Here is a 17,877-nt window from a genome sequence, read left to right on the forward strand (position 1 = left end):
TTATCAAGCTTATTGCGTTATGAAATGGATTAACTGGCTCATAGTTTTAAAGACACAATAGTTGACAAATATATACAAGTAATATTAACCGTAAGCTTTATAGCAATAACAAAAAAGACGCATAGTCTTGAAACATGAAATCAAAATCTCAACTTTCTAATCTATATATTAATACGTGAAGCAAAAACTTTGTATCTCTTTTTACGAAAATTGCGCAGACGGAGGAGTATGATATTTTCGACACTTATAGAGGATATAGAGAAGAAGTGCACAATGCTAATATTTTTTAAAAATAATGCATTAATAATACATGAAATAAATAAAAAAAACATCACACACACCACCATGTATTTGACACACACACACATATATAAAATCTTTGTTTATTGTCAAACTATTATTGCTCTAAGCTTTTATTGTCTACTAGCTGATCCGGCAGACTTCGTAGTGCCTCAATCGATAACTAAAAGACACATCAAGGGGACACATCAAAGGAAAAACAAAATTGTTTGTTTTTATATAATTCCGAGCTTTTTTATATTTTTTCACCTTTTAAACCTTCCCTGGACTTCCACGAATAATTCAAGACTAAAATTAGCCAAATCGGTCAAGCCGTTTTCATGTTATGTCGTGACAACGGAAACCGGGTTTCATTTTTATATATTAAGATTATTGCAGTCTGTGGTCAAGTTGAGAATAGGTTAATATTGTTTATTATTTGTCCATAGTGTAGTTTTGGCGAAATCTGTGATTATAGAAGTATAATAGTCTTTCACAATAGAACCATAATAATGTTCAAACTTATAATTTCAATTAATTATAGTCGAATTTCGACTACTGACCACTAGTTTCTTTAAAGTAACGATCGCTCCTTCGAACTGAATGCTCTGATCACTTCGCAGATATTATTAACATGACGCGACAATCCCTTTGTTTGAGGGCATATTTTATTATCATTTCGCTAATATTTTAGATTAAAACGAATATAGGCCACCTCTATTAGTTATTAAGGCACGCAGAAGGAAACACAGCGATCATCAATCAAGTAGAATTTACGAGCAGTCACAATACCTTAGTGTAGTGGAATATTTTTGTTGTAACATAAGCATGGCGAAACGAAATGTTATTCTTAAAGGTTTTTGTACTTTTTTTCTATACTTTATGTTAGATTTAGACTGTAATAGAATAAGAAAGCGCTCATGTTTTCGCACACAATGAACATCCTGAATGAAAAGAAATTTAAAATAGCCCGCCACCGGAGTAGAGTTCATCCATACTACCTGGAGCCACTGCGGTCATCCACAGTGCGTTTCCAGAGATCTTTTTTGCCACGTACCATCCGGCCATTGAATGAGCTCCCCTCCACGGTGTTTCCCGAGCGCTATGACATGTCCTTCTTCAAACGAGGCTTGTGGAGAGTATTAAGCGTTAGGCAGCGGCTTGGCTCTGCCCCTGGCATTGCTGAAGTCCATGGGCGACGGTAACCACTCACCATCAGGTGGGCCGTATGCTCGTCTGCCTACAAGGGCAATAAAAAAAAAAAAGGCTCGTCATATCTCTAAAAGTCGTTTCTAGGAAGAAGTTATAAGAGTGTGAATTGAGGAGAATGAAAAATTCTCATGGCTATTTACGGCGAATCATCTTCCCGGCTTCGAAATCCATATATTGGACCTCGTATGCCAACATCTGAACTATCAGTCTACCTACGGTAGTGAAATTGAAATTAACTTGCACAATCTACATTACCCCAAAGTCGAAATATATATTTACGAACTTAATACGGAACATAAACTAACCACAGTATTTAATAACGAACTCTCAGTCACATTCCAAAGAAATGTTTCTTGGGTCTTTCAAAGAGACAAAGTTTCGTCAAAGGACTTAAGAAATCCAAAGCCAACCGACCAAGTTTACAAGAACCTCGCACTTCAAGTCAGCTGCAACTAACGATAGGCGTTTCAATCTGGCTCTTGTAGGAGATAGACTAATTTCGCCGTATTTGGGTATCTAAAGATAACAAATACAGTATTAGATACCTCTGATTTTTATATCTAGAAGGTTCAGTCTTGGAAATCATTCTGCTACTGGTGGTGGTAGGGCGTCTTGTGAGCACAAGTAAGTACCAGGCTGGAAGGTATATCCTATATACATGAGCACTAAGTGCCCACAAGAAAGTACCAGGTTGGAAGGTATACCCAACGGTATACCCTACCCTACGGTATACGGATAAGGTATAACATGACCGTTCAATCGTATTCGCGAATCGCAGTCACAGACACACAACAGCTTGGAATAGATTTAAGTCCACGTAATTCGATATCGGTCCAGTTATCTTCGTAAGGTATGTTTTTAAAGGTGTTAGGGAGTTTTGTAAGCACACACGAGCTGTTACTACCGCTCGATCTATTTGTATCGCAGATTTGCGTTTGAAGGGCGGGACAATAGGTTACGCTATACAATTGAGGCTTAGAATTAATGTCTCAAGTCTATAAGCTCCGGTTAACATCAAGGGGACATGAAAAGGTTTATCAATTTGTGCAATAAATAAATAAACAGATCGCGTACATTGTCCGTTGTCTAACAGTTACCAGCGTTCTTATTTCGTACGCCCAAAGGTCATTTCGGATCCTCCCGATCCCCTAACGGTGCTTTTAGGTACCCCAAGCACCGGTCATCGTTCTCGTCTAACCCGTCGCTTGCGACGAAGGGCTCGGCGAGTAAATTAACCCACAGACACAGCCCATTGAGTTTCTCACCGGATCTTCTGAGTAGGTCGCGTTTCCGATCCTGTAGTAGATTCTGCGAAGCACGCCTGTTGCCAGGGTTCGTGTTAGCAACAATGTCCGGCGTGAGCCCCGTGAGCTCACCTACTCGCCCAGTGACGCTGATAGGTATGGTCTTTCAATTCCATCAGCTTAGGTAAAAAAAAATATGCGTGGCAGTCACACATTCGGCTATAAGTTTGCAGCTACGACATCAATCCAACTCAACCTTCAAAGGTGGGTATTAAATTGAACTCTACGTACTCTTAATTAAGCCCTCAAAATTGCATAATGTAAACCTAATTAAATTACAGCCCAGAATACCGCTTGGGGAAAACGATTTTGCGCAGATAAAATTCATTACCGGTTTTTCAGTGGAAACTACAACCGCCGTACGCTGGTGCCCGCTATCAAATTTTAATAATGGAAGCCGGATTTCCGGTATAATTTCGAGATTTCACCGTTACAGATTAGAAACTTTGATGGAATTCATTTTCTCAGTTTAAAAACTCTCGAGGCTGCTTGAGCTAATTGGACATTGATGCAGAAATCGACGTTAGTTAATTAACAAAATTTCTTGATGTTTCGAACTTTATTTTCTTAGCTATTTTCTGATTCATGTAATTTGATTATAACAGAATATTATTGTTCTTATCGTGTTGGGTTCAGACATGATCACTTTGATAATTGTTAAAAAGTTTTTTTTGAAAACTAAAATTTTAATAGTATAAAATATTAATTAAAAAATCATCCTAACAGCAAAAAAAATTTTTACAATCACGGACTATGTATTTTAATTTTAAAATGGAGTTGAAATATATTATCCACAGCTACATTAGTATGTATAGATCTTTGCCCATTACGCAATGAAACGGACTGGTTTCTTTTAGTTCTCGTCAAACTTAATATCTGTGTTTAGTAAAAAAATGAACGTTTTATGAATTGCAATGGATATGCCAGTACTTTGGAAGATGAAGTCCTCAGTTTCATGTAGATTCTTCTGTAATGAGACTGCATTCCGAATCTGTAGTAAAAATAGTGAATATGTGGCTATCTATATATTACTACGTAAAGCAAAAACTTTGTATCCCTTTTTACGAAAATTGCGCGGACGGAGGAGTATGAAATTTCCCACACTTATAGAGAATATCGAGAAGGAGTGCAAAATGCTAATATTTTTTCAAAGTTATGAATTTATAATACATTAAATCAATAAAATAAAAAATTACACACACTACCATCTATTTGACACACACACTTAAACTCTTTGTTTATCGTCATACCTAGTTAATATACTAGTCAAATGTCAAACTTTTGTTATTGCATAAAGTCTGTGATCAAATTAAGAATAGGTTAAATTTAATCTTTAATAGTATATGTCTATAGTTGTAGTCTTGGCGAAATCTGTGATTGTAGAAGTATAATAGTTTTTGATAATAGAACTTTAATAATGTTCAAACTTATAATTTAGATTAATTATAGTCGAAATTGAAGTCGTCGTGGCCTAAAGGATAAGACGTCCGGTGCATTCGTATGTAGCGATGCACCGGTGTTCGAATCCCGCAGGCGGGTACCAATTTTTCTAATGAAATACGTACTTAATAAATGTTCACGATTGACTTCCACGGTGAAGGAATAACATCGTGTAATAAAAATCAAACCCGCAAAATTATAATTTGCGTAATCACTGGTGGTAGGACCTCTTTGGAGTCCGCACGGGTAGGTACCACCACCCCGCCTATTTCCGCCGTGAAGCAGTAATGCGTTTCGGTTCGAAGGGTGGGGCAGCCGTTGTAACTATACTGAGACCTTAGAACTTATATCTCGAGGTGGGTGGCGCATTTACGTTGTAGATGTCTATGGGCTCCAGTAACCACTTAACACCAGGTGGGATGTGAGCTCGTCCACCCATCTAAGCAATAAAAAAAAATTTTTTTGACTATTGCGGGACCACTAGTAAGAATAAGTATATCATGTTTTATAATAAAGTAATGGTATTTTAGTAAAGGTGCCGCGCAAAGTTCTGCCTTAGACAGATCATAATATTTCGTAACAATAACAATGAAGACAAAGTTTATACAGGCGCTAGGACGTAATGGTGACGTAAGCAACTCTTGTTACTGATAGGCAATCATACACATGGCTTGAAGAATAACTTTTATACAGTAAAATTGGCACTTTTTCTTGCTTATATGAGTGGAACAGCTTACGGCCCGGTAATATCTGGTATACCTGGTATTAAGTGGTTTTCGGAGCCTATAGACACTATGACGTAAATGTCACAATCCACCTTTAGACATGATCAAAGTACGCGTTCGTGACTCCGCGCGGGTGGGTACCACCACCCTGCCTGTTTCTGCCGTGAAGCAGTAATGCGTTTCGGTTTGAATGGTGGGGCAGCCGCTGTAACTATACTTGAGACCTTAGAACTTGTATCTCAAGGTGGGTGGCGCATTTACGTTGTGGATGTCTATGGGCTCCAGTAACCACTTAACACCAGGTGGGCTGTGAGCTCATCCACCCATCTAAGCAATAAAAAAAAATAAAAAAACAAACCGAAACGCATTACTGCCTCGCGGCGGGCTGGTGATACCTACCCATGTGAGCTCACAAGATGTCTAGCCACAAGTTTACAGTAACCACTTCGGATTCGATGTTTTTTCGCTAATTACGCACTAAGCCTTTATATAATAGAAATTCTGTGAGCTGAAGAAAACCGAAAAAGTAATAGTTAGGCAATCATTCCTTTTCCAAGCACGTTTTCATATATAATGTAGGTAGGAGCTGAGGTAATGTTTCAATAATCACATACATATTGTACTCGGTAATATTTGGATACACTGAATTACTAAGCTTTTCGACATCTGGCGAAGGTTTTTTTATGGGTGGACGAGCCCATAGACATCAAGCTTATTGACGCCGCTGCTCATCTTGTGACATAAGTTTTAAGTTTCAGTTATTACAGTACAACAACCGTCCGTCTTTCGAACCGAAACGCATTACTGCTTTAAGGCAGAAATAGGCAAGATGGGAGTACATACCCATGCCGTCTCATAGGACGTCCTAGTTCCAATTTTTTTTTAGATTACTATGAATGCATCACAGTCACAATTTCGCCACCCAATTTCAGACAAGAGATCAAAATCTTGATCGCATTACGTTAGACGTTAGTAATATAGAAAGTAGTTTTGATTTTATTAATTAACTTATGAAACTTGGTCATGCTTCGCTGTGACTACAACTAAAGATTACATATTCTGACAATTTATGTTTTTCTAATTATATAGATGTTATTCCCGCATTGTTGTCTAGCTCCCCAAAAATCGAACTAAATGATGAGGAATCATAGATCGCGTCTACATGCTAGGCCGCCAAGACTGAATTCCGGTTTATGTTACTCTAAGTAATTGGTTGAGATGATCCCTTCATCCCATTTTGACAATTTATGTTAACTAACCGGAACTATTGTGTTTCCAGTGATATTTTTGTCACGTACCGACCGACTTAAGACTGAACCCCTCTGCTCAGTGTTTTCACAATGACGTATCCCTCCTCAAGAGGGGTTCAAAAAGTCTTGAGCGATTTGCAGTGGTTTCAATGTGCTAATGAAATACTCACCATCAGATGTGACGTATGCTCGCCAACCTTTTTTTTTCTTGGATGGGTTGGCGAGATCTTTTTTTTTTTTATTGCCGTATAGGCAGACGAGCATACGGCCCACCTGATAGTGAGTGGTTATCGTCGCTCATGGACGTCAGCAATGCCAGGGGCAGAGCCAAGCTCACGGCCCACCTGGTGTTAAGTGGTTACCAGAGCCCATAGACATCTACAACGTAAGTGCTGCCACCCATCTTGAGATGTCAGTTCTAAGGTCTCAGTATATTATAGTTATAACGGCTGCTCTACCCTTCAAGCCGAAACGCATTACTGCTTCACGGCTGAAATAGGTAGGGTAGTGGTACTCACAAGACGTTTTATCACTAGTAAACCCACCTCCAAAAGGAATAACATATTAAATTTGGTGCATCAAAATTTACAAGGGATGATGGGTAAAGAGCTAGAAATTGAAATGTTTTTAAATATGCATAATATTAATGTATTCTGTGTCACTGAGCACTGGTTTAGAAACTATGAATTATTGTTTAATTTTAATGATCACCAGTTGTCAAGTTCCTTCTGCAGAGAGAACGCTATTCGCGGTGGCTCACTGATTCTCGTTAGTAAATGTTTGAAATGTAAGGAACGAAAGGATGTAGTGGCCCTCTCTGTTGAGAGAATTATTGAAATTTCCTGTGTTGAGCTTGAGCACCTCATCGTTGTCTGCGTCTACAGACCTCCTGATGCGTTATATGATTCTTTTGAAAATATTTTGGAAAATGTATTGCTAAAGCTTTCTGTCTCTAATAAACAAATTTTGGTATGTGGTGATTTTAATATTAATCTTTTAGAAAACACAAATACCACTATTAGATTCAGAACACTGTTAAAGTCATATAACCTCCCAAACTTATTTTTAGAGCCTACTAGGACAACGACCACATCGGCAACATGTTTAGATAACATATTTACAAATGTAGCACCGACTAACAAAAAAATTATTAATCAGTTAACATCAGACCATAGTGGACAATTTCTGTCTTTTGAATCTAATATGAATTCTAAAGATAAAAATACTCTTGTGATTGTTCCTATTAATAAAAAACGAATTGAGAAGTTTAGAAATAATATTAAGCAAGAACATTCAGAAATTATTTATAACAAAAACCCAAATTTATCATACCAGAATATGTTTCAGAGAATTAATTTGGTCTTTACTGATATATTTATTCCTAAAACTGTAACATTAAAAAACAAAACAGTGTTCAGCGAGTGGGCCACCACCGGAGTGTACAAAAGTAGAAAAAAGTTATATGATCTGTACTCTGAAAAAGCTTATAATAATGATGAAACATTTCATCAATATGTCAGGAACTATTCAAAACTATTTAGAAAAGTTTGTTTAGCGGCAAAATCTTTACATTTAAGTGATTTAATAAAAAATGCCCCTGACAAGATAAAGATGACTTGGAACATCATTGGTAGAGAAAGTGGAAAAGTCAGAAATAGCCACCAAGAATTCTCATTAAAAATAGATGATAAATTGGTAACTAGTCATGAAGATGTGGCTAATGCTTTTGAAAAGTTTTTCTCTGACATTCCAGTTTCAACTACCACTTCTCTAAATTCATCCCCCACAGCAGCTGAAATATTATTGCATAAACATGTCAACAAATGTAATGAAATTTTTAAATTTAAGGAAATTAATTTAAGCAGTATAATAAAAAGTTTTAATAGCCTTAATGTAAAAAATACAGCTGACTTGTGGGGAATATCAGTAAAGATTTTGAAGTCTGTAATAGACATTATTGCTCCTCATCTTGTTAGTATTTTTAATGATTGTATTAGGTGTGGTGTATTTCCTGACTTAATGAAACATAGTAAAGTGATTCCTCTTTTTAAATCTGGTAGTACTGATGACCCCTCTAACTATAGACCTATTTCAGTACTCCCTACGTTGAGTAAAATTTTTGAAAAAATTATTTTGACCCAACTTTTAGAACATTTTAATTCAAATAACCTGCTTCATAATAAACAATTCGGGTTTACCAGGGGTCGCTCTACAACTGATGCAGGTGCTTATCTAGTCAAAAATATTTTTAAATCTTGGGAGGAATCGCATGATTGTCTTGGAATTTTCTGTGACTTATCCAAAGCATTTGACTGTGTTGAACATGAAACATTGGTGAGGAAACTACATCACTATGGTATTAGGGATGGTGCATTGGAACTTATTACTTCCTATTTATCAGGACGGATACAAACAGTAGATGTGAAAGGTAATAGATCTTCAGGCACCTTGTTGAAAATGGGTGTACCTCAGGGTTCCATTTTGGGTCCTTTTTTATTTCTAATATATATAAACGATTTACCTAGTTTTATTGAGTCCCGACACGAGGTCGTATTATTCGCAGATGATACATCTTTATTATTTAAAATTAAACGACAACTACAAGTCTATGACGAAGTGAATGATGCGATTTCGTGTGTGGTTCATTGGTTCCGTATCAATAACCTATTATTGAATAGTAAGAAAACTAAATGTATTAAATTTACTTTAAAATGTATTAAACCATCTTTAAATGTGAGACAAGTGGATAGTGATGTAATTGTTTCTGAGGAATCATTGGAGCTTGTTGAGTCAACCGTATTTCTTGGTATAACAGTGGACTCCAAACTGCAGTGGGGACCTCATATTCATAAATTGGCGAGTAAGCTCAGCTCTGCAGCATACGCAGTAAAAAAAATTAGAATGTTAACAAACGCGGACACGGCTCGTTTAGTTTACTTTAGTTACTTCCACAGTGTCATGTCCTATGGCATTTTGCTATGGGGCAATGCGGCCGATGTAGAAATGATATTTATTCTGCAGAAAAGAGCTCTACGTGCTATTTATAACATGCACTCAAGGGAATCCCTGAGGGAGAAATTTAAAGAAATTAAAGTTCTCACTATGCCATCCCAGTACATTTTTGAAAATTTGATGTATGTTCGTAAACATATTGAGGAGTTTCCTAAACAGTCGGACATACATAATAGAAATACTAGGAACAAACACAAGCTTGTTGTGCCGATGAGTAGGTTACATAAGATACGAAATTCATTCGGGTGTTTGTCTGTGCGCCTGTACAACAAAATCCCACATGATGTTCAGAACCTACATATACATAGGTTTAAGAAAACTATTAAAGAACATCTGTGCAATAAAGCTTACTATAAAGTCAATGATTATCTAGAAGATTGCACAAAGTGGGAATGAGTTGCTCGCTCCAGGCATTTCAATATTGTAGTAATTGTTACGTTATAATACTCAGTGTAAAAAATTCATATTTAAAAAAATAATAATATTAAAAAATAAATAAATAATAATTCTATATGTAAAAAAAAAGACATGCCCGCTGAGTTTCTTGCCAATTCTTCTCAGGACGGAGGCTAGTTCTTGTGAATTGGCGGTAGTTCTTTTGACGTTCAACAAGTATGTACTTTCATTTATGTTGAATAAAAATTTTTTGATTTGATTTGATTTGATTTGAATCAAAAAACTTTAACTAGCTCTTTGATCTGTGGCTAGTGACTGTACCGTGGCTTTCGTGCTCTACACTCCACTCAAGTAAAATTTCCTGAAGGATATTTGGCGAAGAGTAAATCCTAGCTTAGGACCTTTAAGTATAATAATTAACGTCTAATGATGGGAATTCCGATGCCTCTCAACTAAATATTATTGTAGGATTGGTAAGAAAGGAACGTATGAAAAGAGTGTGGAAAGGAGCGTTAAGATGTGAGTGAGAGAAAACGGTGATAAAGGGAAATGAGAATGACAGAATGGGAGATGACGAAGACGGTAAAATGCGCAATACGTTAAAAAGGTGTCAATTAACTTTTAATTATTAAAATACAGAAGATTTGAAAAAAAAGTGTGCCAATAAGGAATTATTTTATTTTGTGTGCCACGATCCCAATTCTAAATTATAATATCATTTTAATTTAGAGTTTGTTGCTAGTTACACAATATAAATTATGTTTTAAATGGCCAGCGTTGGAAACTGGTAACTTCATTGGCTACCATCACCACAGTCGCTAAGCATCGACTGTTGAACAGATATATCTCTCATGCAGTCCAGAGACCAATGGAATATAACACTTCAGTGAATTTTATCAAATAAAATTGTGAGATTTATGAGAAAAAAGATTTTCCTTCTCAAATAAAAAAGTCAATACATTTTAAAAATTGAATTAAAAGTACAAGTGAAATAAAATAAATACACGAGATTTTCGCAGAAGATTTAGATTATTTCAAAAGATACTTTTCGAGTTACAATCCATTCGGTCAGTTAAACATTAGGTTTCTTTGAAAATTACGGCAAACTTTATAAAACTTTGTAAGCTTCGTTTAAAGGTCATGTTTTTGTGTGAGCCACCTGATTTACGGTTTCCTTTGAAATGCAAAATTCACATTTAAGTTATTTATTATTTGTGTATCTAAGTTTTTTTCAGGGAGTTTTCATTCAGGGAGTAAGGGGGGTCGAAATGCTACCTTCACCGGCCCTATTGTCAACCCCACCTGCACGCGTCGGATGGCGGCGGCGACCAACAGGTTACCGTGGTGCTCCCTACTAGAGAACGAACGGGGCAATGGCGACCGAGCAATGGCGGTATAACCATACACACCCGTCAGGACAACCTGTACGGAAGAGGCGTCAGAAACCATGGGGACCAAATACCCCCTAAAATGCTGGTGCAGAAGGCAACGGGAAACCACTGCACTAATTTCCCACGAGAGTCATGAGCAGGTCGTATCCGACTGATGCATGACCACGACCACTCTGTCAAGAGTGTACGAATAGGAAGAAGAAGTTTTTTTCGGTGAAGCATTAGTGAACAGCCAAAAAAATATGTGTCCAGTTCTTAGAAAATTCGGTGAAGGCCAGGTAATCTGAGGAGGCACGTAGACTCCGGGCTACGGAAACCAATACATTTTCACAAATAAAGCGGCAGGTGACCGTTCTTTTAATACTTCTACTAAGTCTACTTCTTGATTTTTATATCTCCTTAACACTAGATAGATTCAATTCAAATATGGCAATAAAAATAATTGTAAATAGACATGCTAAAAAAAAAAAAAAACGACTTCAAATAGAAAAAAAAAAAAGATACTCCAAAACAAATTAATATACTCTAAAACAATAATCATCGAAATCGGTTGGCGTAATATTGAGTTATTGATTTATTCATCTATTTGTCGCGCACGTACTTAATGCAAATTTAAGACTTATATGGTTTTCTCATGGATACCATTATCAGAACTGGACTAAATTAAAATGGGACCACACGGGGAGCGTCAGTTTTCGAATAAAAAAAGAATCATCAAAATCGATTCACCCAGTCAAAAGTTATGAGGTAACAAACATAAAAAAAACATACAGTCGAATTGCGAACTTCCTCCTTTTTATGAAATCGGTTTAAAGAGGAAAATGACGCAAGTTTTTCAATAAATAACTGTATTTCATAAGTCAATCTAGTCAAATTTGATGAATTTAAATAGTATGTAATGCAATCTTCCAAATAATACTGTCATATAAGTTAATGTATTATCCAGTATACTGAATTAGCCAATAAAAACAATATATGGATAACACCCCAGCTTTATATCTTTGGTTTATAGTGCACAGTGCGACTGGTTCTTTGGCCGAGTGCCCATCGCACGCAAGTCTGAGCGAGTTGGGAGTCCGGATTTATCGTTTATTCCAGCATCACGGTCGATTTGTTCCGAAAATTTATTGAGATGAATTCGTTAGTGCTCACCGAGGAGACCTATCTTACATCCAACGGTGAATTTTATCTGTAATTCATGATATATTACTTGCATAATGGCGTTTTATTTTAATAACTAGCTGACCCGGAAGACTTCGCTGTGCCTCAATCGATAAATAAAAGACCTAAACTTTTGTGTAAAATAAACTTAAAACAAACAAAAGGAATGCGCCCGACGGGGGACACATCAAAGGGAAAACAAAATTGTTATTTTTATTTCATTCCGAGCATTTTCATATTTATCTACCTTTTAAACGTTCTCTGGATTTTCACAAATAATTCAAAACCAAAATTAGCCAAATCGGTCCAGCCGTTCTCGAGTTCTAGCGAGACTCACGAACAGCAATTCATTTTTATATATATAGATAGATAGATAGATTGTTATAAAAGCAAATAATTACTAGTGATAGGACCTCTTGTGAGTCCGCATGGGTAGGTACCACCTCCCTGTCTACTTCTACCATTAAGCAGTAGTGCGTTTCGGTTTGAACAGTGGGGTAGCCGTTGTACTGTAAAAACTAAGACTTTAGAATTAATATCTTAAGATAGGTAGCGGCATTTACGTTGTAGACGTCTATGGGATCCGATAACCACTTAACATCAGGTGGGCCGTGAGCTCGTCCACACTTCTAAGCAATAAAAAAAATTACTAAGTTATTATTTTGGCTTCAGATACCTTCCATCATGTATTTACCATCACCGCCCTACTGGTATCTTATGTAAGTCGGCCATCGCACAATACAAATAAGATCCCAACTTCACATTAGCTATGTTTATTTACCTAACGAGTGCGCTAAAAACAAACATAAAAACTCCAAAGACTACCTCAAGCATAAACGGATGTAGTTTGAATTCAAAGAATCTGTGTTATGTACAAGCGAAGTCAATATACCGGAAAGGTTCACGAAGAATATTCATCTCCGTTATTTACGAAATTGAATTGATATATTTTTTATCTCATATTCGGGCCGTGTATAATTCGAATTTTCTCTTGTTAGGTTCCATTCTGCTTGTCACTGAGAAATATATGTCTTATGTTAATGTACATTTTGTACACGGTTTCGCATTGGGAAACCAAAGCGAATACGAAGGTTGAAATAAAGTATCGAAGACCGTGACTAAGACAATAAAATTCACTTATAACAAATGGCGCAAAAGCCATCTTATAGAGAGTAGACAGTATGTCAATTTTCTAAGTACGTACTTCCATTAATTGCATAGAAAGCGTCTCTTGTTGAATAAAGTATTGTGTCGAAAATCATTAGACGGTCTACCATTGTGGGTGCTTTAAAGAGGTAGGAAGCGGTTGGGGCGTGGCCCGCCATTACTGATTCATTGACAGTTGTGTGGGATGTATGCGTGGGGTGCTGCGTCGATTTCAGCAGCTTATTAGTATCTACCACTGCTGAGTGGTGGCTGAGTAGTAGCACACCGCTAACTCTCCGACGCGTCGGGCCGTCTCTCTGTATACTTACTACTTTTTTCTCCGGAATCAAATGTATTCCATGATGATTTGTAGCTGATGCAAGAAGCTTTTTTTTACTGCTTAGATGGTTGGACGAGCTCACAGCCCACCTGGTGTTAAATGATTATTGGAGCCTATAGCATCTACAATGTAAATTCCACTACCCCCCTTGAGATATGAGTTCTAAGGTCTCAGTATAGTTACAACGGCTGCCCTACCCTTCAAACCGAAATGTATTACTGCTTCATAGCAGAAATAGGCAGGGTGGTGATACCTACCCGTACGGACTCACAAGGCGTCCTACCATCAGTAATTATGCAAATTATAATTTTGCGAGTTTGATTTTTATTACACGATGTCATTCTTTCAACAAGTCAATCGTGAACATTGATTGTTAACTAAGTATTTCATTAGAAAAATTGGTACTCGCCTGCGGGATTCGAACACCAGTGCATCGCTCGACACGAATGCACCGGACTTCTTATCCTTTAGGCCACGACGACTTCATAAGCTTCAGACGGCTACTTAAGTTACCATTAATACCGTACAAATGTTTTATTTCTACCGTTAGTTTGCAAAAAGACTGAAGTAAATAAATAAATATACTATTTAAGTTCCGATTTGAAGAGCAATCGTAGTGCTATAGTTAAACCTGAAATCATGTCTTAAGATGGGTGGCGACAATGTTCTTTATGGGCGGCAATGATCAATGGGCAGTCTGGTAAGCTGATCTCGTTTAACACGCAATAAAAATAAATAAATAAAACAACTTACCTTATCATGCCAACCGGAAATTAGCTTCATCAGTTTTACAGCTATAAATCATCAAATCTCAGTCGCACTACCGTTCCTGACATTACGGTACAAATTATCGAGTTATACGAACAAGTCACGCGATGATGCACGCTAACGTTGATGATGCGATCGTATATTTGAGTTGCGACGTGAAATATTATAGTTTATTGTGAAGAGAAACGGCAGTACATAGCCGTTCGTCATAGCAAAACGTAGCGCTTTAGTTTGGTTGCCGACAAATTCGCTGAATTATAGGCCAAATGAATTACGTGATTTTGGCTTCGTCATACCTACCTGTAGCATTGTTATACAACGAAGTTACCTTCGTATTATAACTTAAAATTATAAATAAAATAAAACTAGATTGTTAGTGCTTGATCGAATAAGCTTAATATTATAATCATATCCTTTCGTCAAAATTCTAGAAAACCGGATAAGCTATTCGTTTGTGGAATGCTCTCCCGGTACGTATACGACATGCTGAAACATTAAATTCGTTCAAACGCCTCATTAAGGAGCATTTTTTAAACATTAGTCAACCAATTTAATATGTGATAAGGTAGACTTCTGAAATTGGTATCTACTTCAATTGTATATGTTTCAAAGGTATTTTAAGTATCTTTTATAATATTATGTAAATTGCTTATTCTTATTTATGTGTAAAGAAGCAAAATTTAATAATTATTTTTATTTTTAATAATTATTATTATATTATAATACTTTGTATTAATTGTATGTATATTTACGGAGATATGTATGTGTGTATGCGTGTATGTATGTGTATATGTATGTGTACATATATGTATATGTATTTCACTGAAATGGTACGCCGCGCGTAGTTTGTTTCCAAATGATTCTTAGCCACCTGATGGTTGTCTGGAAGAGATCGCTCTTAGCGATAAGACCGCCAGTTACACTTTTTTAAGTGAAGGAGAGTTCATTCCAAAGTCGGATGGTGCGTGGCAAAAGAGATCTCTGAAAGCCTAGTATAGATAAGTGCAGCTATTCTAGACAAGTTCTGCTCTGGCTGTGGCCAGTCCGATGGTATGATGATAAAAAGTATCAAGTATAAAGCATAGAGAAAACTATAGTTGTTCCGTAGGCCAGAAATGCCTTCATAGGGTGCTGGAATTCTTCGGACATATTGCTCGTAAATAGGGTCACAATCTAGAACAGCTGATGGTGACAGGAAAGGTAGATGGCAAACGTCCCAGAGGACGCAGTCCCACGAGATGGTCGGACCAAATACGATCTTCTCTGAACATCAACTTTCAGAATGCCCTTCATGAAGCTAAAGATCACAGCAGATGAAGGGAAATCGTACGGGAGAAACTGATGCAGCGGGGGAGTCACGACCCTCATTAATGAGGAAAACGACGCGAGGAAGAGGAGGAGTTTAGAAATAGCCAATAATAAAGGCATATCAAGAAGATATATGTAGTCTAGGTTTTTATAATAACTAATTGGAAGAGCATCCTTCGTTTAGCGAATTTGTACACAGAATATCACCCTTCGTAGGCGGGTGTCGCCCACGGCCAACGCATGTAATATTAGAATATTTGGTTAACAAAACATTATGAAAGCTTATTTACTGGTGGCTTTTTTACTGGTGGTAGGACCTCTTGTGAGTCCGCGTGGATAGGTACCACCGCCCTGCCTATTTCTGCCGTGAAGCAGTAATGCGTTTCGGTCTGAAGGGTAGGGCAGCCGTTGTAACTATACTGAGATCTTACAACTGATATCTCAAGGTGGGTGGCGCATTTACGTTGTAGATGTCTATGGGCTCCAGTAACCACTTAACACCAGGTGGGCTCACGATCGTCCACCCATCTAAGCAATAAAAAAAAAGTATTTAAATTAAATAATACTCTTAAAATATAAGTCGTTTCGGGTAAAGCCTTAACGAATCTAGGTCAGATCAAAATTCGATCGTAGCTTCGACTCGAAGGTTAAATCTGAATAATTCGCAAACAAATTAACAGCTTCTTTGTTTGTTTTGTTGAGAACATTTTTGAATGTTTAGAAATTAATTTTAATATAACAGCGAACGAAAGATCATGTATTATTTTATTTTCTCGTTAGTTAAAAAGATTTTTTTTCTTTCTCGCTCACCCTAAGCCTGTCATGTTGACAGATTTTATTTTTGAAGTGAAAACTTCTTTAGAATCGTTGTGATTTCAAACCGGATGCAACGGAAAAAACGACAGGTAAGAGACACAAATACAAAAATTTGTAGGATGAAGCCAGCAAAGAATGAGACAGAAATATACGTACTATTTAATACAGCGCCATCTGTGAGATTTTTTAATACTAACGTGTGTATGAAAGCTCTTGTAGTGAATTTTAATTTGGGATTATACGTGAAATTAAAATATCAATTCACAGAGGGCGCTACCTTACAATTATTTACTAATGACAAAATTTTACATATACTTAAGACGTTTAGGATAATTGTATTTTAATTTTGGAAGGTTTCACTTCTACCATGTGTGAATTGCACACATTTTGTTTTTTATTTTATTTTTAATTAAAGTATTTTTAAGGTATTATTATTTTATCAATCAGATGCATTAATAATAAATTTAACACACAAGCGATCGATAATTTATTTATTTGTTTCTATAACATTACCATTATTATTAGTAGTAGAAAAGGTAGTTTTAAAATAATTTTATTTCTATTGTCTTTGTACGCAGACGAGCTTACGGGCCATCTGATGGACATTAGCAATGCCAGGGACAGAACCAGGTAGCTTACCGCTAAGCACTCTCCATAGGCATCGTTTGAAGAAGGACTCGTCATAACGGTCGAGAAGCACCGTAGAGGGGAGTTCATTTTACTGGTGGTAGGACCTCTTGTGACTCCGCACGGGTAGGTACCACCACCCTGCCTATTTCTGCCGGGAAACAGTAATGAGTTTCGGTTTGAAGGCTGGGACGGCCGTTGTAAATATACTGAGACCTTAGAACTCATATCTCAAGGCGGATGACGGCAATTATGTTGTAGATGTCTATGGGCTCCGGTTACCACTTAGCATCAGGTGAGCCGTGAGCTCCACTCATCTAAGCAATAAAAAAAACCAGATTGTACGTGGCAGAAAAGATCTCTGGAAATGCGGTTTGGATAAAATCAGTGGTTCTAGACGGGATGACTGGACTTCGCTCCGGTGGGGGATGATGCAATGGTCAAAATACCTAATTGAATTTATTAAAATTCTGTCTCAAAAAAGAGTAGCGACCAAATAATGTTGAATTTGGATATTATTTTTAATATTCCTTAGTAAAATCGCTTCACTGCCCATTTTTAAATAATCGGGCTACGGTCATAAGAAAAAAATTGAAATACTTCATTCCTAAAATTTTAAAACGAAGGACCTCAAGAGAAATTAAGTGGCGGATGACACAAAAGTCAAACAGACGCTTCGCTGTAACACAAAGAAAACCAATC

The 17,877-nt window shown here is 36.9% G+C and overlaps 1 protein-coding gene across 2 annotated transcripts in view; it reads right to left on the minus strand.

The window, feature by feature from the left end:
- The window catches only part of LOC101739906 (hemicentin-2), a 296,485-nt gene that overhangs the window by 74,601 nt on the left and 204,007 nt on the right, over nucleotides 1-17,877 (minus strand). The window lies entirely within an intron of this gene.

The sequence above is a fragment of the Bombyx mori genome, chromosome 19, assembly GCF_030269925.1.
Source record: "Bombyx mori chromosome 19, ASM3026992v2".
Lineage (NCBI taxonomy): Eukaryota > Metazoa > Arthropoda > Insecta > Lepidoptera > Bombycidae > Bombyx > Bombyx mori.